General features: G+C 44.3%; 1 protein-coding gene across 1 annotated transcript in view; it reads right to left on the bottom strand.

Moving 5' to 3' along the window:
* The window catches only part of cadm2b (cell adhesion molecule 2b), a 468,536-nt gene that overhangs the window by 117,177 nt on the left and 326,473 nt on the right, over positions 1-24,886 (bottom strand). The window lies entirely within an intron of this gene.

The following is a 24,886-nucleotide window of genomic DNA, read 5'->3' as shown; positions in this document are numbered from 1 at the left end:
GAGGAGAGAGGAGAGATGAGGAGAGAGGAGAGAGAGGAGAGGAGAGAGAGGAGAGAGGAGAGAGGAGAGAGAGGAGAGATGAGAGGGGAGAGAGGAGAGATGAGAGAGGAGAGAGGAGAGATGAGAGAAGAGAGAGGAGAGAAAGGAGAGAGGAGAGAGAGGAGAGAGAGAGAGGAGAGAGAGGAGAGAGGAGAGATGAGAGAGGAGAGAGAGGAGAGAGGAGAGAGAGGAGAGATGAGAGAGAATAATACTTTATTAGGTCCTTTTTTCTTGCAGAGAAAGAGAGCGAGAGAGAGAGAGAGAGAGAGAGAGAGAGAGAAAGAGACAGAGAGAAAGAGAGACAGATTGCCTATTGCTCACCTATTGCTCACATCTTGGCCACAGCACAATAGACTATATGATTACAGACATTGACCCTTTCTCTCTCAGCTCATTCACCGTCAAGCCACTAACACCTCTGTCTGATCACAGCCAAATTACATTGTTCCTCAAAAGAACAGACATGGAAACAACCACACATTCACAGCCCAGTAAGCTGTACAACATCAGAAATGCATACAGATGGGCCCAAAACAGCACAGAATACCAGAAAGCAACCTGGAACCAAATATCCAAACACTCTTAGATAACTTTCTGGAGACCACATTCACTCACAGTAAAGAAGGCATCGATCTCGCAGTAAAAAACATCAACGTTTTGCAAACGGCAAAAGAAGCACGACTGAAATTGATCAAAAACAAAACAATAAGACCACAGACGACAACTGGGTTCATGTAGATTGTAAAATTATAAGGAAAAAACGATCCAACAAAAAAAGCACAGAGACCCAAATAACAGTGAATGACGCCTTCATTACTGTGAGACTTTAAAACTCTATAAACGTACACTCAGAACCAAAAAAGAACAGTACAACAGCAAGCAGCTGACACTAATTGAGGAGTCCATAAACACAAACAACTCCATAAACACAAACAACTTCTGGAAAAATTGGAAAAAAACAAAAAAAATCTAAACAAGAGGAATTAGCGATACAAAATGGTGACATATGGACAACCCATTCTAAAACCCTCTACAACACCGTTCAAATTGACAAAAAATGCAGAACAACGTCAAATTCATGAGAAGTTGAATGGATTAGATAAAGCTATAAAGGACAATCAAAATCCATTGGACTCCCCAATTACTGACCAGGAGCTCTATAAGAAACTTCAGGCCCTCAAATTTAAAAAAGCATGCGGACCTGATGGCATCCTAAATGAGATGCTCAAACTCACTAGTGCAAAATTTCAATTGGCTATATTAAAACTGTTTAATTTGATCCTGAGTGTAGGTTATTTCCCTGACATCTGGAATCAAGGACTCATAACCCCAATCTTAAAGAACGGAGACACATTTGACCCTAACAATTACAGAGGAATTTGTGTGAACAGTAACCTGGGGAAGGTTTTCTGTAGTATTATAAATGTAAGAGTTCTAAACTTCCTTAATAAGCACAATGTCTTGAGTAAAAGCCAAATTGGATTTATACCAAAACATCGCACAACTGATCATATTTACACCTTACACACCCTGATAGATAAACATGTCCACCAAAATAATACCAAAATATACGCTTGCTTTATCGACTTCCAAAAAGCATTTGATACTATTTGGCATACAGGACTGTTCTACAAAGTTATTGAAAGTGGTGTAGGGGGTAAAACATATGACATAATTAAATCAATGTATACTGGCAATACGTGCAGCATTAAAATTGGTAAGAAAATAACAGAATTCTTTAACCAGGGGCGGGGCCTTCGTCAGGGTTGCAATCTGAGCCCTGCACTCTTCAATATTTACATCAACGAATTGGCCACTATTCTAGCCCCTGGTGTTAGTCTCCACAATTCAGAGGTTAAGTGCCTACTCTTCACAGATGACCTATGCCTGCTGTCACCCACAGCACATGGCCTACAGCAGAGCCTGGACCTGCTAGAGCAGTACTGCCAGACCTGGGCCCTGGCAGTAAACCCCAAAAAGACTAAAATAATGATTTTCCAGAGAAGATCCAGATCTTAGGGAATTAGACCAAAGTTCTCAATTGGTACAAAATATATAGAGTACTGCACACACTACAATTACTGAGGTTTAAAAACAAGCTCAACTGGACACCTTAATGAGGCAGTGAATGAACTGAGAGAGAAAGCACGCAGGGCATTCTAGACCATTACTCACTGAATGTGTCATTGAACCAATTGCACTTCATGGCATCGAGGTGTGGGGTCCACTTGCAAAACAAGATTTCATCAAATGGGACAAACACCCCATTGAAAGCCTACATGCAGGATTTCACCATATGGGAAAAAGTTCAGCAGAGTTCTGTAAGATTCTCCTACATGTCCAGAGGAAAACTATAAACAATCCATGCATTGCAGAATTAGGCCAATATCCACCAATAATAAAAACTGAAAAAAAGAGCAATTACGTTTTGGAAACATGTAAAATACAGTGACCCCCCTCTCATATCATTACCAAGCTCTGCAATGCCAAGAGCTGAGCAAAGAAAAGAGTCACCTCATCCAGCTGGTCCTGGGGCTGAGTTCACAAACCTGTTCTACTAACACACTGAAGCCTCAGGACCAGAACATCCAATCAATCAGAATAAACCAAATTACAACACAATCAAAACAAAACTACATTGCTTATTTGGAAACACAAAATGCAGTGCTATCTGGCCCTAAATCGACTGTACACCGTGGCTAACTACTTGACCATGGTTACTGATCAAAACCTCAGAAAAACCTTGACAAAGTACAGGCTCAGTGAGCACAGCCTTGCCATTGAGAAGGGTAGACACAGGAAAACCTGGCTCCCTGTAGAGGAAAGGCACAGTCAGGAAGTAGAGCCTTACTGAACATGGCCCTGGTAACGAACAGCACAGTCAGGAAGTAGAACCCTACTGAACGTGGCCCTGGTAATCAACAGCACAGTCAGGAAGTAGAACCCTACTGAACGTGGCCCTGGTAATCAACAGCACAGTCAGGAAGTAGAGCCCTACTGAACGTGGCCCTGGTAACGAACAGCACAGTCAGGAAGTAGAACCCTACTGAACGTGGCCCTGGTAACGAACAGCACAGTCAGGAAGTAGAACCCTACTGAACGTGGCCCTGGTAATCAACAGCACAGTCAGGAAGTAGAGCCCTACTGAACGTGGCCCTGGTAATGAACAGCACAGTCAGGAAGTAGAACCCTACTGAACGTGGCCCTGGTAATGAACAGCACAGTCAGGAAGTAGAACCCTACTGAACGTGGCCCTGGTAACGAACAGCACAGTCAGGAAGTAGGTGGGGTTTTATTTGAAGGATGCTGTTGTTGTTTTGCTGGTCTGTTCATATTATTCTCTGAGGAACCACGAGCAGCTATCTTGGGTGTGAGATTTCATATTTCAGAGAAATGTAATTCTCCTCAGTCCTCTGTGAACCATACAAACACAACCCCATCCAACCCTTCACCCAATTAAAACCCAGATTCACAGCTTGACTGAATCACAACACCAAAGGGGCTCTTTATGAGAGCATCAGCAGAAAGTTTACAGCTAATACAAGAAGAAGGAGAGAATGGTTTTAACACTGACCAGATGAACGATGACTGTTCTCTGTTCACCTCCCTGAACTCTCCTCTCCTCTCCTCTCTTCTCTTCTCTTCTCTTCTCTTCTCTTCTCTTCTCTTCTCTTCTCTTCTCTTCTCTTCTCTTCTCTTCTCTTCTCTTCTCTTCTCTTCTCTTCTCTTCTCCTCTCAACCCCACCCCTCCTCTCCAACCCACCCCACCCCTCCCCTCCTCTCCTCTCCTCTCCTCTCCACCCCACCCCTCCTCTCCTCTCCACCCCACCCCACCCCACCCCCACCCCACCCCCTCCTCTCCTCTCCTCTCCACCCCACCCCATCCCTCCACTCCTCCTCTCCTCTCAACCCCACCCCACCCACCTCCACCCCACCCCTCCACTCATCTCCACCCCACCCCTCCTCTCCACCCCTCCTCTCCTCTCTTCTCTTCTCTTCTCCTCTCCTCTCAACCCCACCCCACCCCACCTCCCCTCTCCTCTCCTCTCCTCTCCTCTCCACCCCACCCCATCCCATCCCTCCACTCCTCCTCTCCCCTCCACCCCTCCTCTCCTCTCCCCTCCACCCCTCCTCTCCTCTCCTCCTCTCTTCTCCTCTCCACCCCACCGCTCCTCGTTCCTTCCAGGCCTTTAATTGGTGTTGTTAATTAGCCCTGGTCATGTTTAGCCTTGTAGTCTAGGAGGATGTAAAGCTGGGTGGTAAATTGACACATAATCCCCGGCACTGTGGGTCTTCGATCCGAGTGGCCGCCCTACCCGCAACCCTCCTCCTCCTCCTCTTCGTCTCTGCAGCCTCCACGGCACCGCCAGGACAACCAAACGAGCCCTAATCACCCAGGCCTTGCTGGATTCTACCTTCTTATTTCACATTTGTACTTGTCGTCTCTGCAAAGTCCCCTAATTGCATTCCAGAGGCATTTCTATCCCCTGTGTCTTTTATTGAACTCAGCCAGACTGAACTCAGCCAGAGGCATGGCCCTCAGAGAGAGAACGAGGGAGAGAGGGAGAGAGAAGAAGGAGGTGAAGAGAGAGAGAGCGAGGGGGAAAAGAGAGAGAGAGAGAGAGATAGAGGAGAGAGAGGAGAGATCGAGAGAGAAAGAGGGAGAAAGATGGAGGAGAGAGAGGAGAGAGAAAGACATATGCTAGCTCTCATGATTGCATGGCCAACAACCTAACTACTTCACACAGTAAAAAACACAGTTCAAACATAACACCTCCCTCCCTCCCTCCCCATAACCCACTGTGTCCCCGTAGTGAAGGTGACATTGTCCTCCCAGGTACGACCGTACCGTCACCGCGGCGACACTACTGAGGGAGCAGCTGTCTGCCTCATTAGGCCGAGGTCACATGGGGTTCACAGTGCATGCTGGGAAAAACAGAGGTCCTCGCTATGACCTTCTAGTTCCCATTGGCTCAAAAACTCAGGAAGTAGAGAGGGAGGGAAGGAAGGAATGAAGGAGTGAGCGAGGGAGGGAGGGAGGGAGGGAGGGACAGAGACGGCTGGGGAGGGTGGGGAGGGAGAGAGAGAAAAGAGAGAAAAGAGAGAGAAATCTCTTTCTTGTCTTTTGTATATTGAAAGGTAGGCGGTAAAAATAACTGCATTTTTTTTTGCCACAATGTCAGCTCTTCTCCTAAACAAGACTTGAATCCCTCCCCTGTAACAATTCCAGCTCTTCTCCTAAACAAGACTTGAATCCCTTCCCTGTAACAATGCATGTGTGATGTAAACAAGCTTAATCCAAATATCTAACTAAGAACAAAAACCACATCCTCATCACCACCATCATCATAATCACCACCATCATCATCAAACTGCTGGTATCTGCAGTCAGCTATTTCACTGCTCTACATACAGGACATCAGCCACTGTGCACTGCCATTACATGACCTGCCTCCCAAGTGGCACCCTATCTCCTATGTAGTGCACTACTTTTGACCAGAACCCTATGGGACCCTATCCCCTATGTAGTGCACTACTTTTGACCAGAACCCTATGGGACCCTATCCCTTATGTAGTGCACTACTTTTGACCAGAACCCTATGGGACCCTATCCCCTATGTAGTGCACTACTTTTAACCAGAACCCTATGGGACCCTATCCCCTATGTAGTGCACTACTTTTAACCAGAACCCTATGGGACCCTATCCCCTATGTAGTGCACTACTTATAACCAGAACCCTATGGGACACTATCCCCTATGTAGTGCACTACTTTTAACCAGAACCCTATGGGACCCTATCCCCTATGTAGTGCACTACTTTTAACCAGAACCCTATGGGACCCTATCCCCTATGTAGTGCACTACTTTTAACCAGAACCCTATGGGACCCTATCCCCTATGTAGTGCACTACTTTTAACCAGAACCCTATGGGACCAGGTTGAAAGTAGTGCGATTTGAAAACACAACCATTATTATCATTACAGGTGTAGAAATCGTCCTTTACTAAATAGTCAATGCTTCAGTCAACAGGGAATGATGGGCTGCAGTGAAGACCGTCCCAAATGGAACTCTAATAATAATTTTAGTACACTACATAGGGAATATGGTGCCATAGGGCCCTGGTCTATAGTAGTGCACTACATAGGGAATAGGGTTCCATTTGGGAGGTAGATAGAGTTCCCCAGTTTGTGGAGCAGGCACCAGATTAGGAAAGGCATAGCACGCAACAGCTAGTAAGGAAGGTAGTTAAAAGCTTATGAGATGAGGTTTATCTCCATGAACAAAGGTGTGGATGTTTTGAGTCTAGAAACAGTCATTCTGGTACTGAGGGTTGTAAGCACTGGAGAGCATGGTATGTTCTAGAAACAGCCTGGGCAATATATATGTGATGACACACACACACACACACACACACACACACACACACACACACACACACACACACACACACACACACACACGCACACACACACACACACACACACACATAATATACACAACTATTATGATCTGGTTTACAATGGATATCTCTGCTGTAAAGGGTTAAGTGCTGTATTATCTGCTGAATCATTCCCCTCCATGCCTCGCATCACCAGCCCACTCACATCACACACACACACACACACACACACACACACACACACACACACACACACACACACACACACACACACACACACACACACACACACACACACACCACACACACACACACACACTCATAACAGAGTCAGCCAAGTGGGAGGCAGTGCAGGAATGAGAGCGTTGTGAAAACGATGGTATAGAAACCGTGTCCAAGAATTATATAGTCTGCATCCTACATGGTACCTTAGTGCTGACCAGCTCCCATAGGACTCTGGTCAAAAGTAGTGCACTAAACAAGGAATAGGGTGCCACTTAGGACGATAGCATAATACAGTAGTGCACTACATAGGGAATAGTGCCCCATTTGTAACACAACATTAGTCTAATACAGTTTAGCTGTCCCTGCTTAATGCCTAAACCTCTCAGAATGGTTCTACATTATGACTGGCAGGGAGAGGTGGTGAGTGGTACTGTTTAAGTGCTCTTGTAAAGTGGCCACTCCAGAACCACAGAGAGAGAAGGAGGGAGAGAGAGAGACAGGGACAGAGAGAGGGAGAGATAGAGAGAGAGAGAGAGAAAGAACGAGAGAGCGAGAGAGAGAAAAAGCGAGAGAACGAGAGAGCGAGAGAGAGAGAGAGAGAACAGCTTTATAAAAGGCAGGCTACATAACACAACAAATTACTTACAAATAATTTAGTCTTTGAAAATAATCAAGATTCAAATTGACAATCGGAGACCGACAACACCTTAATCCATCGCTGTGAGTTTTCAACAGTACGTGTTCAACTCAGAAGCCGCTCCAGATAAGAGGAGGGAGTGTTACAGGCAGAGAACGTAACGTCTAAACCTTCTCTCTATGAGGAGGATCTCTCCTGTCCTGTGATGCTGTGACATCTATAAAGATTCACAGCTTCTGTAAAGCCTGTCTGAAGCTATGCTGGAAACAGAAGGATTCTCGGGTATGTCCAGTCTACAGGAAAAAAAATATCCTCTCTGCAACCCCATTTTAAAGAAACTGTGTGAGACTTTCTTAGTACAGCAGAGGAGTCAAAGGCCGTGTCTAGACTTGACAGTTCCAACAGCTGTAGCATTCTGATCATACAGTGCTGATCACAGACTTCCAAATGCGTCATGCATCTACACCTACATGTGAACCTGTCTACCGTGTCCACAGCGTGTCCGGATTCCCTTTTCCTGCACTATATTCCTGCGCAGTTTGCATTCTACACACAGTGGAAAAGGCTACATATGATAATAACACAACAACAACTGATTGCAGTAGCTAGCTACTGTAGCTAACTGGTCAGCTAACCTCTGTAGCTAACTACTGTAGCTAACTACTGTAGCTAACTAGCCAGCTAACCTCTGTAGCTAACCTCTGTAGCTAACTGCTTTAGCTAACTAGTCAGCTAACCTCTGTAGCTAACCTCTGTAGCTAACCTCTGTAGCTAACTACTGTAGCTAACTAGTCAGCTAACCTCTGTAGTTAACTACTGTAGCTAACTAGTCAGCTAACCTCTGTAGCTAACTACTGTAGCTAACTAGTCAGCTAACCTCTGTAGCTAACTACTGTAGCTAACTAGTCAGCTAACCTCTGTAGCTAACCTACCTCTGTAGCTAACTACTGTAGCTAACTAGTCAGCTAACCTCTGTAGCTAACTACTGTAGCTAACTAGTCAGCTAACCTCTGTAGCTAGCCGGCAAGCTAGCAAGCAATGCTAAAGGGATTGCAAACGGATTAGCAGAACTTTAGCCAATCAAAAAAATTGTTGTTCTAAATATTAGAAGACAGCAAACACTTTCCTCAAACGGCAAAGTTATAATGAAAAGATTCCTCTCCGTCCCAAAAACACACGTTTTTCTGGAGACTTGTGGGAGGGGTGCTGATGACGTCGCCCACTGGATGCACTTTCAGTAGCCTGAATGCGTGCAGACTGAAGAGAAATCCACGCATAATGCATCCCTGACCACCGCCTAAAGTGGTCAGCCAGTTCAATCACACCACAAAGCTACTTTTGTGCGTCTAGACCTGTCTTTTCGACGAGATCTTCGTATTCTGATAGCAGAAGTTGCATGTAAGTTATCAAGCGTAGACATGGTCTGAGTTAACAGGAGATTAGTCAGAGAGCTTCATCAGGGTCTGAGGTACAGGAGAGGAGTCAGAGAGCTTCATCAGGGTCTGAGGTACAGGAGAGGAGTCAGAGAGCTTCATCAGGGTCCGAGGTACAGGAGAGGAGTCAGAGAGCTTCATCAGGGTCTGAGGTACAGGAGAGGAGTCAGAGAGCTTCATCGGGGTCTGAGGTACAGGAGAGGAGTCAGAGAGCTTCATCAGGGTCTGAGTTACAGGAGAGGAGTCAGACAGCTTCATCGGGGTCTGAGGTACAGGAGAGGAGTCAGAGAGCTTCATCGGGGTCTGAGCTACAGGAGAGGAGTCAGAGAGCTTCATCAAGGTCTGAGTTGCTCTGCAGTCTGCACGGTGAGAACTCAAGCTCTTCTATCTGGAGGATAAACAGCTCTTCTGTCTGATTTGTCAAACACCCAAAAAGCATAAGAGTCATCATTGCTGTCCGATAGATGAGGCTGCTCAGGACCATAAGAAGGAACTCCAGACTGTCCTGAAGACTTTACAGGAGAAGCTGGAGGTCTTTAATAAAGTTAAACTAACCTGTGATCAAACAGCTGAGCACTTTAAGAGCCAGGCCCAGCACACAGAGAGGCAGATTAAAGAGAAGTTTAAGAAGCTTCATCAGATTCTACAAATGGAAAAGGAGGCCAGGATAACTGCACTGAGGGAAGAAGAGGAACAGAAGAGTCGGATGATGAAGAAGAAGAAGATTGAGGAGAAGATCAGAGAGATGTCATTACTTCCAGATAGTATCATAGCCCTAGAGGAGGAGCTGAGAGCTGAAGACATCTCAGTCCTGCTGAATTACAAGGCTACCATGGAAAGAGACCAGTACACTATCAGAGCCCTAGAGGAGAAGCTGAGAGCTGAAGACATCTCAGTCCTGCTGAATTACAAGGCTACCATGAAAAGAGACCAGTACACTATCAGAGCCCTAGAGGAGAAGCTGAGAGCTGAAGACATCTCATGGTTAGCAGGCAGCCTAGCTGTTAAGAGCGTTTGGGCCCGTAACCGCAAGTTTTAATCCCTGAGCCGACTAGGTGAAAAATCTGTCGACTTAACCCTAATTGTTCTTGTAAGTCGATCTGAATAAGAGTGTCTGCTAAATGACTAAAATGTAAATGTAATTTCTGCAGAACTACACTGTCCCCAGTACACACTGCCAGATCCACAGCTGGTCTCACTGTTAATCTACACCTGATGTGGCCAAACAAATCAAAATTAATGAAATTAAAATTAATTAAATGAAATGTTATTTGTCACATGCTTCGTAAAACAACAGGTGTAGACCAACAGTGAAATGCTTATTTACGGGCCCTTCCCAACAATTATATATATATATATATATATCCAAAACACTACCTACCCAAAACACTATCTACCCAAAACACTACCTACCCAAAACACTATCTACCCAAAACACTACCTACCCAAAACACTACCTACCCAAAACACTATCTATCCAAAACACTGCCTACCCAAAACACTATCTACCCAAAACACTACCTACCCAAAACACTATCTACCCAAAACACTACCTACCCAAACACTATCTATCCAAAACACTACCTACCCGAAACACTATCTACCCAAAACACTACCTACCCAAAACACTACCTACCCAAAACACTATCTACCCAAAACACTACCTACCCAAAACACTATCTATCCAAAACACTACCTACCCGAAACACTATCTACCCAAAACACTACCTACCCAAAACACTACCTACCCAAAACACTATCTACCCAAAACACTACCTACCCAAAACACTATCTACCCAAAACACTACCTACCCAAAACACTATCTATCCAAAACACTGCCTACCCGAAACACTATCTACCCAAAACACTACCTACCCAAAACACTACCTACCCAAAACACTACCTACCCAAAACACTACCTATCCAGAACACTAACTACCCAAAACACTACCTATCCAAAACACTATCTACCCAAAACACTATCTACCCAAAACACTAGCTACCCAAAACACTGTCTACCCAAATCACTGTTTACCCAAAACACTGCCTACCCAAAACACAGCCTACCCAAAACACTGCCTACCCAAAACACTGCCAACCCAAAACACTGCCTACCCAAAACACTGCCAACCCAAAACACTGCCAACCCAAAACACTGCCAACCCAATACACTGCCAACCCAAAACACTGCCTACCCAAAACACTGCCAACCCAAAACACTGCCAACCCAAAACACTGCCAACCCAAAACACTGCCTACCCAAAACTCATCACGTCTGAAGATCTGACCAGTGTGACATACAACGAGGAGGGACAGCAGCTTCCTGACAACCCAGAGAGATGATATTTCTGGGAATGGGTCCTGGGCTCTGAGGGACTTGAACTCAGGGACATACAGCTGGGATGTTGACGTTGGGGACGGTACATACAGGTTGGTGGGTGTGGTCATAGAGTTTGTCTAGAGGAAGAAAGGCAGTTTTCCATGTGGCCGCTGGGTTGTGAAGGTTTTATACTAAAGCAATAAGACCTGAGGAGGTGTGGTATATGGCCAATATACCACGGCTAAGGGCTGTTCTTAAGCACGACGCAACGCAGAGTACCTGGATACAGCCCTTAGCCGTGGTATATTGGCCATATACCACAAACCCCCCTGAGGTGCCTTATTGGGGCGGCAGGTAGCCTAGTGGTTAGAGCGTTGGGCTTGTAACCGAATACAAGATCGAATCCCTGAGCAGACAAGGTAAAAATCTGTCGTTCTGCCCCTGAACAAGGCAGTTTAACCCACTGTTCCTAGGCCATGATTGAAAATAAGAATTTGTTCTTAACTGACTTGCCTTGCAGAACGACAGATGTGTACCTTGTCAGCTCAGGGATTCGATCTTGCAACCTTTCGGTTACTAGTCCAACGCTCTAACCACGGCTAAGGACTGTTCTTAGGCATGATGCGAAACAGAGTGCCTGTATACATCCCTTAGCCGTGGTATATTGGCCATTATAAACTGGGTTGTTCGAGCCCTGAATGCTGATTGGCTGACAGCAGTGGTATATTGGCTATATACCACAAACCCAGAGGTGCCTTATTGCTACAGTATTATAAACTGTTTACCAACATACATAGAACAGTAGAAGTCGTTTTGCATCATACCTTTGGTATATTGTCCGATATACACATGGCTGAAATGCTGTTTCAGCCAATCAGCATCCAGGACCCAAAGTACCCGGTTTATAAAGGTCAGTATATAACCATTAGAGGAGCTGAACTGGGTCAGAGGAAAGCTGTTATTCTCTGGCCCTGAAAACAACACACACCTAGGCACATTCACACACACTTTCAGAGAGAATCTCTTTTCCACACATCTCTAATCTGTCCCCGACGACGGTGTTACTAGGGAAGGCCTCTGGTGTCAGTGGGTTCTGTCTCTGTCTGAATCAGGGGTTACTAATGACAGCCTATATATATATATATATATATATATATATATATATATATATATATATATATATATATATATATATATATATATATATATATATATATTTTTTTTAATTGTCTGATCTTGATATGTACTCTTCTTGTCCTTTACTCTTAATAGAATCATGTTATTTCTGAAGGTTTTTACACTTACCATGATCATGATATGCGGTTGTTCTACCTACAATATGGTTTCTAATCAAAAACACATCTTTTGACCAATGCGTAGATCCTCTTGTCAGAAAACCGATGGTTCCAACCTCATGTCTTCATCATAATCCATTCAAAAGCCATTGGAGTTTGTACCCTTGTAGGAGGGACAGAATTAGGGTGACTACAGTAAATCGATGAAGTTAAAAGAGGAAAGTGGTAACAAATCTGGAAAATTGCATCGTGTCAGCCAGGCTGGAGTCGGTGCAAGACTGGATATCTGCATCGTGTCAGCCAGGCTGGAGTCGGTGCAAGACTGGATATCTGTATCGTGTCAGCCAGGCTGGATTCTGTGCAAGACTGGATATCTGTATCGTGTCAGCCAGGCTGGAGTCGGTGCAAGACTGGATATCTGTATCGTGTCAGCCAGGCTGGAGTCGGTGCAAGACTGGATATCTGTATCGTGTCAGCCAGGCTGGATTCTGTGCAAGACTGGATATCTGTAATCGTGTCAGCCAGGCTGGATTCTGTACAAGACTGGATATCTGTAATCGTGTCAGCTAGGCTGGATTCTGTACAAGACTGGATATCTGTAATCGTGTCAGCTAGGCTGGATTCTGTACAAGACTGGATATCTGTAATCGTGTCAGCTAGGCTGGATTCTGTGCAAGATTGGATATCTGTAATCGTGTCAGCTAGGCTGGATTCTGTGCAAGACTGGATATCTGTATCTGTCAGCTAGGCTGGATTCTGTACAAGACTGGATATCTGTATCGTGTCAGCCAGGCTGGATTCTGTGCAAGACTGGATATCTGTAATCGTGTCAGCCAGGCTGGATTCTGTACAAGACTGGATATCTGTAATCGTGTCAGCTAGGCTGGATTCTGTGCAAGATTGGATATCTGTATCTGTCAGCTAGGCTGGATTCTGTGCAAGACTGGATATCTGTAATCGTGTCAGCCAGGCTGGATTCTGTACAAGACTGGATATCTGTAATCGTGTCAGCTAGGCTGGATTCTGTGCAAGATTGGATATCTGTATCTGTCAGCTAGGCTGGATTCTGTGCAAGACTGGATATCTGTATCGTGTCAGCCAGGCTGGATTCTGTACAAGACTGGATATCTGTAATCGTGTCAGCCAGGCTGGATTCTGTGCAAGACTGGATATCTGTATCTGTCAGCTAGGCTGGATTCTGTGCAAGACTGGATATCTGTATCGTGTCAGCCAGGCTGGATTCTGTGCAAGACTGGATATCTGTAATCGTGTCAGCCAGGCTGTATTCTGTACAAGACTGGATATCTGTAATCGTGTCAGCTAGGCTGGATTCTGTGCAAGATTGGATATCTGTATCTGTCAGCTAGGCTGGATTCTGTGCAAGACTGGATATCTGTAATCGTGTCAGCCAGGCTGGATTCTGTACAAGACTGGATATCTGTAATCGTGTCAGCTAGGCTGGATTCTGTGCAAGATTGGATATCTGTATCTGTCAGCTAGGCTGGATTCTGTGCAAGACTGGATATCTGTATCGTGTCAGCCAGGCTGGATTCTGTGCAAGACTGGATATCTGTAATCGTGTCAGCCAGGCTGGATTCTGTACAAGACTGGATATCTGTAATCGTGTCAGCCAGGCTGGATTCTGTACAAGACTGGATATCTGTATCTGTCAGCCAGGCTGGATTCTGTACAAGACTGGATATCTGTATCGTGTCAGCCAGGCTGGATTCTGTGCAAGACTGGATATCTGTATCGTGTTAGCCAGGCTGGATTCTGATAGGTTCACTTAACCTTTTGAACTCATCATCTTTCTTATCGAATCCACAGGACATAAAACAATATAAAGCTAAGATGGATAATGATTTGAAGACATGTCGTAGAAATGTCCATATTTTAGTATTAATTCGAAAATTACCTGCTATTTATTGAAGATCTCTCACCAAAAAACAAAAACAGGTGTATCTTTGTGAAATGTGAACGGAGCACTGAGCATGTTGTTTTTCAAAAGCCTTTTTTTTTTTACATTTAATTCAGTAATTCAGTTTTCAAGGTGTTGAAAGCGTTCCACAGGGATGCTGGCCCATGTTGACTCCAGTGCTTCTGACAGTTGCGTCAAGTTGGCTGGCTGTCCTTTGGGTGGTGGACCATTCTTGATACACACAGGAAACGGTTGAGCGTGAAAAACCCAGCAGCGTTGCAGTTGTTGACACAAACCGGTGTGCCTGGTACCTACTACCATACCCTGTTCACAGGCACTTAAATATTTAGTCTTGCCCATTCACCGTCTGAATGGCACACATACACAATCCATGTCTCAATTGTCTCAAGGCTTAAAAATCCTTCTTTAATTAACATGTCTCCTCCCCTTCATCTACACTGATTGAAGTGGATTTAACAAGTGACATCGATAAGGGATCCTAGCTTTCACCTGGATTCACCTGGTCAGTCTATCATGAAAAGAGCAGATGTTCATAATGTTTTGTGTACTCAGTGTACGTAATGGCTGTGTCACAAATGGCACCCTATGGCTCTTTAAGATCAAAAGTAGTGCACTATAATTACAGGGAACAAGGTTCAAAAGTAGTGCACTATAATTACAGGAAACAGGGTGCCATAGAGCCCTGGTCAATAGTAGTGCACTATAATTATAGGGATAGGGATACTATTTGGGATACACAAACATCTAGAAGGACTAATGAATATATTCCCTATTAATATCCACAGCCCGCTGAACTGAACCAGAGTTTCAATTTCAGGTAGAAAACGTTAGCAAATATCTCTATTGAAGGAAAAGAAGAACATGGAATTAGTGGAGGAGGAATGAGCATCGCCTCCCCAAAAGCCTTTTTCATTTTCAGCTGACTGCACTACATAATGGAACTCCTTGTCTTGATGAATGGCTGGAATGCACTGAAGCACAGCCCCAGAGAATAAACTGTAAACTGCAACCCAGGCAGCAGGGAGAGGAAGCCACAGCGCGGGAAGAAACCAAATAAATACACTATATATACAAAAGTATTTGGACACCCTTTTTAAAATGAGTGGATTTGGTTATTTCAGCCACACCTGTTGCTGACAGGTGTATGAAAATGAGCACACAGACATGCGATCTCCATAGAGAAACATCGGCAGTAGAATGGCCCCGTACTGAAGAGCTCAGTGACTTTCAACGTGGCGCCGTCATAGGATGCTAAAGCTGCCCTGCTACTGTTGAGCTGCTTCGGTCAACTGTAAGTGCTGTTTATTGTGAAGAGGAAACGTCTAGGCCACACAAGCTCACAGAATGGGACCGCCGAGTGCTGAAGCGCATAGCGTGCTACAATTCCTCTGTCCTTGGTTGTATATATATATATATATATACACATACACACACACACACACACGATATAAAATCGAGCACACAGACATGCGATCTCCATAGAGAAACATCGGCAGTAGAATGGCCCCGTACTGAAGAGCTCAGTGACTTTCAACGTGGCGCCGTCACAGGATGTTCAGGACTGTTTTTAAGGGTTCTGGCTCCTTAGTTCCAGTGAAGGGAAATCATAAAATGACATTCTAGACAATTCTGTGCTTCCAATTTTGTGACAACAGTTTGGGGAAGGCCCTTTCCTGTTTCAGCATGACAATGCTCCCGTGGCACAAAGCAAGGTCCATACAGAAATTGCTTGACGAGATCGGCGTGGAAGAACTTGACAGGCCAGCACAGAGCCCTGACCTCAACCCCATCGAACACCTTTGGGATGAATTGGAACGTCGACTGCGAGCCAGACCTTATCGCCCAACAGCAGTGCCTGACCTCCATATTAAAGCCCATGATTTTGGAATGAGATGTTCGATGAGCAGCTGTCCACATACTTTTGGTTATGTAGTGTATTACCCCAATAAGAGTCTAAGCCTTGTCTAAGCTGGGGGGGGGGGGGGTTCTACTAAGCTATATGGAATTGTTTTAAGAAGGTCAAACCAGGGGATCATTTAGCTATTTGATTTTGAATTTTAAGACCCACTTGATGTATCAGAAAATATATAAATCAAATCAAATCAAATATATAATATAATATATAAGAAAATTCATAATAACTACTATTCATGTTCATATGAAATGAAATTCCAAGCAGTTTATCCAGGCCACAAGTGTATTTCTTGACAGTGGATATGCCTGTAATATACATGGCCCACTGTACAAACAGATATATCTGTGTCTCTGCTACAGAATCCAGCTACTGTTTGTAAGGTTATCTTATCATCTAATACACTAGCATAAGATCGTAATGTTGTTGTCTTATCATCTAATACACGAGCATAAAATTGTAAAGTTGTATGGTATAGTCATCCACTCTCTAGAGTTCAGACCCTAGTTTTATCATGCACCAAAGATGGCTGGATATAAGGGGTGCGTCTCTACACTAGGGTAATGTTTCAGCTGTCTATCATCTATGATAATATTAATAATAAATGCAGAACCAATGTTGTTCAATGAACATCTCACTTTAGAACCTACGGTAATCATGTAGTTGTTTTATCAGGCCCAAAAGATGGCTGGATATAAAGGGGTGTATCTGAGCAGTATTTCATTTCCGTGTCTCTATACTCTACAACAAGACGTTTCACAATTCTAATAACTTTCACAAAATTACCAGGTTTTCTAAAAATCCTGTTTGGAAGAATCCCAGAATAGGAAGGGAATAAATTGAAAATCCGGAATCCTCTTCACACCAGGATTTCTGGAAAACCATTCTGTACTGGAGCTCTGTCCATTAGGACATTTAACTAGCATGTAATTAAGATGTAGAGGACAATACATCATCCCGCTGCTATTGGCTTCACATTCACAACCAAGTTGGAATCTACTGTTTGTTAAAACCAATGCATACAGTGCCTTTGAAAAGTACAGTGGCTTGCGAAAGTATTCACCCCCCTTGGCATTTTTCCTATTTTGTTGCCTTACAACCTGGAATTAAAATGGAATTTTTTGGGGGGGTTTGTATCATTTGATTTACACAACGTTCCTACCACTTTGAAGATGCAAAATATTGTTTATTGTGAAACAAACAAGAAATAAGACAACAAAAGTGAAAACGTGTGCGTGCATAACTACCCCCCCCCCACCCCCCCAAAGTCAATACTTTGTAGAGCCACCTTTTGCAGCTATTAGCGCTATCTTGGGGTATGTCTCTATAAGCTTGGCACATCCAGCCACTGGGATTTGTGCCCATTTTTCAAGGCAAAACTGCTCCAGCTCCTTCAAGTTGAATGGGCTCCGCTGCTGTACAGCAATCTTTAAGTCATACCACAGTTTCTCAATTGGATTGAGTTCTGGGCTTTGACTAGGCCATTCTAAGACATTTAAATGTTTCCCCTTAAACCACTCGAGTGTTGCTTTAGCAGTATGCTTAGGGTCATTGTCCTGCTGGAAGGTGAACCTCCGTCCCAGTCTCAAATCTCTGGAAGACTGAAACAGGTTTCTCTCAAGAATTCCCCTTTATTTAGCACCATCCATCATTCCTTCAATTCTGACCAGTTTCCCAGTCCCTGCCGATGAAAAACATCCCCACTCCATGATGCTGCCACCACCATGCTTCAGTGTGGGGATGGTGTTATCAGGGTGATGAGGTGTTGGGTTTGCGCCAGACATAGCGTTTTCCTTGATGGCCCAAAAGCTACATTTTAGTCTCATCTGAGCAGTGTACCTTCTTCCATATGTTTGGGGAGTCTCCCACATGCCTTTTGGAGAACACCAAACGTGTTTGCTTATTTTTTTCTTTAAAGCAATGGCTTTTTTTCTGGCCACTCTTCTGTAAAGCCCAGCTCTGTGGAGTGTATGGCTTAAAGTGGTCCTATGGACAGATACTCCAATCTCCTCTGTGGAGCTTCGCAGCTCCTTCAGGGTTATCTTTGGTCTCTTTGTTGCCTCTCTGATTAATGCCATCCTTGTCTGGTCCGTGAGTTTTGGTGGGCGGCCCTCTCTTGGCAGGTTTGTTGTGGTGCCATATTCTTTCCATTTTTGAATAATGGATTTAATGGTGCTCCGTGGGATGTTCAAAGTTTGGTATATTTTTTATAATCCAACCCTGATCTGTACTTCTCCACAACTTTGTCCCTGACCTGTTTGGAGAGCTCATTGGTCTTCATGGTGCTGCTTGCTTGGTGGTGCCCATTGCTTAGTGGTGTTGCAGACTTTGGGGCCTTTCAGAACAAGTGTATATATACTGAGATCATGTGACAGATCATGTGACACTTAGATTGCACACAGGTGGACTTTATTCAACTAATTATGTGACTTCTGAAGGTAATTGGTTGCACCAGATCTTATTTAGGGGCTTCATAGCAAAGGGGTGAATATATATGCACGCACCACTTTTCAGTATTTTATTTTTCTTGACATTTTTAAAACAAGTTATTTTTTTCATTTCACTTCACTAATTTGGAATATGTCTATTACTTGAAATCCAAATAAAAATCCATTTAAATTTGTAATGCAACAAAATAGGAAAAACGACAAAGTGGATGAATACTTTTGCAAGGCACTGTATTCAGACCCCTTGACCTTTTCCACATTTTGTTACGTTACAGCCTTATTCTAAAATAGATTAAATTCCAAAAACATCCTTATCAATCTACACACAATACCCCATAATGACAAAGCAAAAACAGGCTTTGAAAATGTATAAAAATAATAATAATTGAAATACCTTACGAAAATAAGTATTCAGACCCTTTGCTATGAGACTCAAAATTGAGGTCAGGTGCATCCTGCTTCCATTGACCATCCTTGAGATGTTTCTACAACTTGATTGGAGTCCACCTGTGTTAAATTCAATTGATTGGATATGATTTGGAAAAGCACACACCTGTCTATATGAGGTTGAAGAAATTGCCATAACAAATCCTTTACAAATGGAAAATAAATTGACGGATGGATGAATAGATGGTGGTATTTAGCACTCTTTAGGTAATGTCCTTGTATTTGACCAGTTCCCCCGCACCCAGGTAAGCAGATACAGTTCATATAGCCTGGTAGATGCTGATGTTTAGGTGATAAGGTCCTTGTAATTGACCAGAGTCCCCAACACCACCAGGTACAGCTAGGTCAGCACCAAAAGGAAAAACTAGGTTACCGCCAGGTGTAGGACAGCTAGGTTACCGCCAGGTGTAGGACAGGTAGGTTACCACCAGGTATAGGACAGCTAGGTTACCACCAGGTGTAGGACAGCTAGGTTACCACCAGGTGTAGGACAGCTAGGTTACCACCAGGTGTAGGACAGCTAGGTTACCACCAGGTATAGGACAGGTAGGTTACCACCAGGTGTAGGACAGGTAGGTTACCACCAGGTGTAGGACAGGTAGGTTACCACCAGGTATAGGACAGGTAGGTTACCACCAGGTATAGGACAGGTAGGTTACCACCAGGTGTAGGACAGGTAGGTTACCACCAGGTATAGGACAGCTAGGTTACCACCAGGTGTAGGACAGCTAGGTTACCACCAGGTGTAGGACAGCTAGGTTACCACCAGGTGTAGGACAGCTAGGTTACCACCAGGTATAGGACAGGTAGGTTACCACCAGGTGTAGGACAGCTAGGTTACCACCAGGTGTAGGACAGGTAGGTTACCACCAGGTGTAGGACAGGTAGGTTACCACCAGGTGTAGGACAGCTAGGTTACCACCAGGTGTAGGACAGGTAGGTTACCACCAGGTATAGGACAGGTTACCAACAGGTATAGGACAGCTAGGTTACCACCAGGTATAGGACAGGTAGGTTACCACCAGGTGTAGGACAGCTAGGTTACCACCAGGTATAGGACAGGTAGGTTACCACCAGGTGTAGGACAGCTAGGTTACCACCAGGTGTAGGACAGGTAGGTTACCACCAGGTATAGGACAGGTTACCAACAGGTATAGGACAGCTAGGTTACCACCAGGTATAGGACAGCTAGGTTACCACCAGGTATAGGACAGGTAGGTTACCACCAGGTATAGGACAGCTAGGTTACCACCAGGTGTAGGACAGCTAGGTTACCACCAGGTGTAGGACAGGTAGGTTACCACCAGGTATAGGACAGCTAGGTTACCGCCAGGTGTAGGACAGCTAGGTTACCACCAGGTATAGGACAGGTAGGTTACCACCAGGTGTAGGACAGCTAGGTTACCACCAGGTATAGGACAGGTAGGTTACCACCAGGTATAGGACAGGTAGGTTACCACCAGGTATAGGACAGGTAGGTTACCACCAGGTATAGGACAGGTAGGTTACCACCAGGTATAGGACAGCTAGGTTACCACCAGGTGTAGGACAGGTAGGTTACCACCAGGTATAGGACAGGTAGGTTACCACCAGGTGTAGGACAGCTAGGTTACCACCAGGTATAGGACAGGTAGGTTACCACCAGGTGTAGGACAGCTAGGTTACCACCAGGTATAGGACAGGTAGGTTACCACCAGGTGTAGGACAGGTAGGTTACCACCAGGTGTAGGACAGCTAGGTTACCACCAGGTATAGGACAGATAGGTTACCACCAGGTATAGGACAGGTAGGTTACCACCAGGTATAGGACAGCTAGGTTACCACCAGGTATAGGACAGGTAGGTTACCACCAGGTATAGGACAGGTAGGTTACCAACAGGTATAGGACAGGTAGGTTACCAACAGGTGTAGGACAGGTAGGTTACCACCAGGTATAGGACAGCTAGGTTACCACCAGGTATAGGACAGGTAGGTTACCACCAGGTATAGGACAGGTAGGTTACCACCAGGTATAGGACAGCTAGGTTATCACCAGGTATAGGACAGGTAGGATACCACCAGGTTTAGGACAGGTAGGTTACCACCATTTGGGATGTAGCCACCATTGGTATTAATCACTGCAATTTTCTGCAACTTGACATGTTTTCATTAAAGGACCTCCTCTCAAATCTGACTGTGGCCTTTTTACTGTACTGCTCCACTGAGAAGTTGTAGTATTTACTGTACTGCTCCACTGAGAAGTTGTAGTATTTACTGTACTGCTCCACTGAGAAGTTGTAGTATTTACTGTACTGCTCCACTGAGAAGTTGTAGTATTTACTGTACTGCTCCACTGAGAAGTTGTAGTATTTACTGTACTGCTCCACTGAGAAGTTGTAGTATTTACTGTACTGCTCCACTGAGAAGTTGTAGTATTTACTGTACTGCTCCACTGAGAAGTTGTAGTATTTACTGTACTGCTCCACTAAGTTTTAGGATTTACTGTACTGCTCCACTGAGAAGTTTTAGTATTTACTGTACTGCTCCACTGAGAAGATGTAGTATTTACTGTACTGCTCCACTGAGAAGTTGTAGTAATTCAGCCTCTAAAAAAGACAAAGACATGTTCCTACTTCCAGTGGAAAAGCCCGTTTACAGCATCGTCCCTCTGTGGTAGTCACACCAATACAGCATCCTCCCTCTGTGGTAGTCACACCATTACAGCATCCTCCCTCTGTGGTAGTCACACCATTACAGCATCCTCCCTCTGTGGTAGTCGCACCATTACAGCATCCTCCCTCTGTGGTAGTCACACCATTACAGCATCCTCCTTCTGTGGTAGTCACACCATTACAGCATCCTCCCTCTGTGGTAGTCACACCATTACAGCATCCTCCCTCTGTGGTAGTCACACCATTACAGCATCCTCCCTCTGTGGTAGTCACAACATTACAGCATCCTCCCTCTGTGGTAGTCACAACATTACAGCATCCTCCCTCCGTGGTAGTCACACCAGTACAGCATCCTCCCTCTGTGGTAGTCACACCATTACAGCATCCTCCCTCTGTGGTAGTCACACCATTACAGCATCCTCCCTCTGTGGTAGTCACACCATTACAGCATCCTCCCTCTGTGGTAGTCACACCATTACAGCATCCTCCCTCTGTGGTAGTCACACCATTACAGCATCCTCCCTCTGTGGTAGTCACACCATTACAGCATCCTCCCTCTGTGGTATTCACAACATTACAGCATCCTCCCTCCCTGGTTTTCACACCATTACAGCATCACAGCATCACAGCATCTCTCCTGTGGAGTTTCTGCTGCTGCACTAACCCTAACCCACCACAGCATCTCCCCTGGGGGGTTTCTGCTGCTACTGCACTTGTAGCCTCTTGAATGCGTTGCTGCCAATGCTTCTCAAGAGTTGATTAAAACTTCCCTTTCCCCTTTCCCTTTCCTCGTTCCTCTCCTCTTCTCTTTCTCCTTCCCTTTCCATTTCTCCTTCCCTTTCCTCGTTCCTCTCCTCTTCTCTTTCTCCTTCCCTTTCCATTTCTCCTTCCCTTTCCTCGTTCCTCTCCTCTTCCCTTTCTCCTCTTCCCTTTCACCTTTCCTCTCCTCTTTCCTCTCCTCTTTCCTCTCCTCTTTCCTCTCTCCTTCCCTCTCCTCTTCCCTTTCACCTTTCCTCTCCTCTTTCCTCTCCTCTTTCCTCTCTCCTTCCCTCTCCTCTTCCCTCTCCTCTTTCCTCTCCTCTTTCCTCTCTCTTTCCCTCTTCTCTTCCCTTTCTCCTTTCCACTCTCCTCTTCTCCTTCCCTTTCCTCTTTCCTCTCCTCTCCTCCTTTCCTTTCATCTCCTCTTCTCCTTTCCTCTCCTCTCCTCTTCTCCTTCCCTTTCCTCTTTCTTCTCCTCTCCTCTCCTCTCCTCCTTTCCTTTCCCTTTTCTTTCCTCGTCTTGTCTCCTCTCGTCGTCTCGTCTCATCTCTCCTCTCCTCTCGTTTTGTCTTCTCTTTTCTTCTTTCCACCATCTTGCACTGCTCTCTCTAGGTTTTAAAATAGCCTGCTTGTGTTACATACATCGCCTTTTGCTACGAATACTCATTAAGTGTGCAGCTCTGTTGTGTAACTTCTGTTAGGAAATGTGCATGTGCTGCTGCATAGCCTAAGCTACAGGTGTGACAAGAGAAAGAACACTAGATCAAGTCTATTGGTGCTGAAGCACGAGTCGCCATTGAGAACAATTAACCCCTATCGTTCTCATTAGAACAATCACGGCCTTCTGACTTATTTCCCGAGAAATTAAATAAATTCCATCCATCTGAACTACTCAACACTGGCTGCTGTGGTCAGAGAAATGATAACGCAATTAAAAAATATATTATTTCTCATTCCAGATATATCCAGATATCTACAATAGGCTAAGCGATCGAAAAGACAGGTGCATTCTATTGACTGTCACCTGAATGGGTTGGGGGGGGGGTCCATTTAATCAAACTCCCCAATTACAGTATTTACACAGTAAATATGTTTTTCATGTTCCAGGTTCATTTTCAGAAAAGGGCTGAGGTGAGAATGTATTAATTGCCACTGAAACAGAGATGTTGTTAAAACTTAGACTTTATGTCTCCGTCCCAAATAGTGCCCTAATCCTCAGTGTTCTATTTATTTTTGGTAAGCATCAGTGCAATGGTATAGACAATAGGGTTCCATTTGAAACATCAGTGGTATAAACAATAGGGTTCCACTTGAAACATCAGTGGTATAAACAATAGGGTTCCATTTGAAACATCAGTGGTATAAACAATAGGGTTCCACTTGAAACATCAGTGGTATAAACAATAGGGTTCCATTTGAAACATCAGTGGTATAAACAATAGGGTTCCATTTGAAACATCAGTGGTATAAACAATAGGGTTCCACTTGAAACATCAGTGCAATGGTATAAACAATAGGGTTCCACTTGAAACATCAGTGGTATAAACAATAGGGTTCCATTTGAAACATCAGTGGTATAAACAATAGGGTTCCATTTGAAACATCAGTGGTATAGACAATAGGGTTCCATTTGAAACATCAGTGCAATGGTATAAACAATAGGGTTCCATTTGAAACATCAGTGGTATAGACAATAGGGTTCCATTTGAAACATCAGTGCAATGGTATAAACAATAGGGTTCCATTTGAAACATCAGTGCAATGGTATAAACAATAGGGTTCCATTTGAAACATCAGTGGTATAAACAATAGGGTTCCATTTGAAACATCAGTGGTATAAACAATAGGGTTCCATTTGAAACATCAGTGGTATAGACAATAGGGTTCCATTTGAAACATCAGTGCAATGGTATAAACAATAGGGTTCCATTTGAAACATCAGTGGTATAAACAATAGGGTTCCATTTGAAACATCAATGGTATAAACAATAGGGTTCCATTTGAAACATCAGTGGTATAAACAATAGGGTTCCATTTGAAACATCAGTGCAATGGTATAAACAATAGGGTTCCATTTGAAACATCAGTGGTATAGACAATAGGGTTCCACTTGAAACATCAGTGGTATAGACAATAGGGTTCCATTTGAAACATCAGTGCAATGGTATAAACAATAGGGTTCCATTTGAAACATCAGTGGTATAGACAATAGGGTTCCATTTGAAACATCAGTGCAATGGTATAAACAATAGGGTTCCATTTGAAACATCAGTGGTATAAACAATAGGGTTCCATTTGAAACATCAGTGGTATAAACAATAGGGTTCCATTTGAAACATCAGTGGTATAAACAATAGGGTTCCACTTGAAACATCAGTG

Source organism: Salmo salar, chromosome 20, assembly GCF_965601325.2.
Source record: "Salmo salar chromosome 20, fSalSal1, whole genome shotgun sequence".
Taxonomy (NCBI): domain Eukaryota; kingdom Metazoa; phylum Chordata; class Actinopteri; order Salmoniformes; family Salmonidae; genus Salmo; species Salmo salar.
The sequence above is the reverse complement of the archived record's forward strand: the minus strand, read 5'-3'. Positions and strand labels throughout refer to the sequence as shown.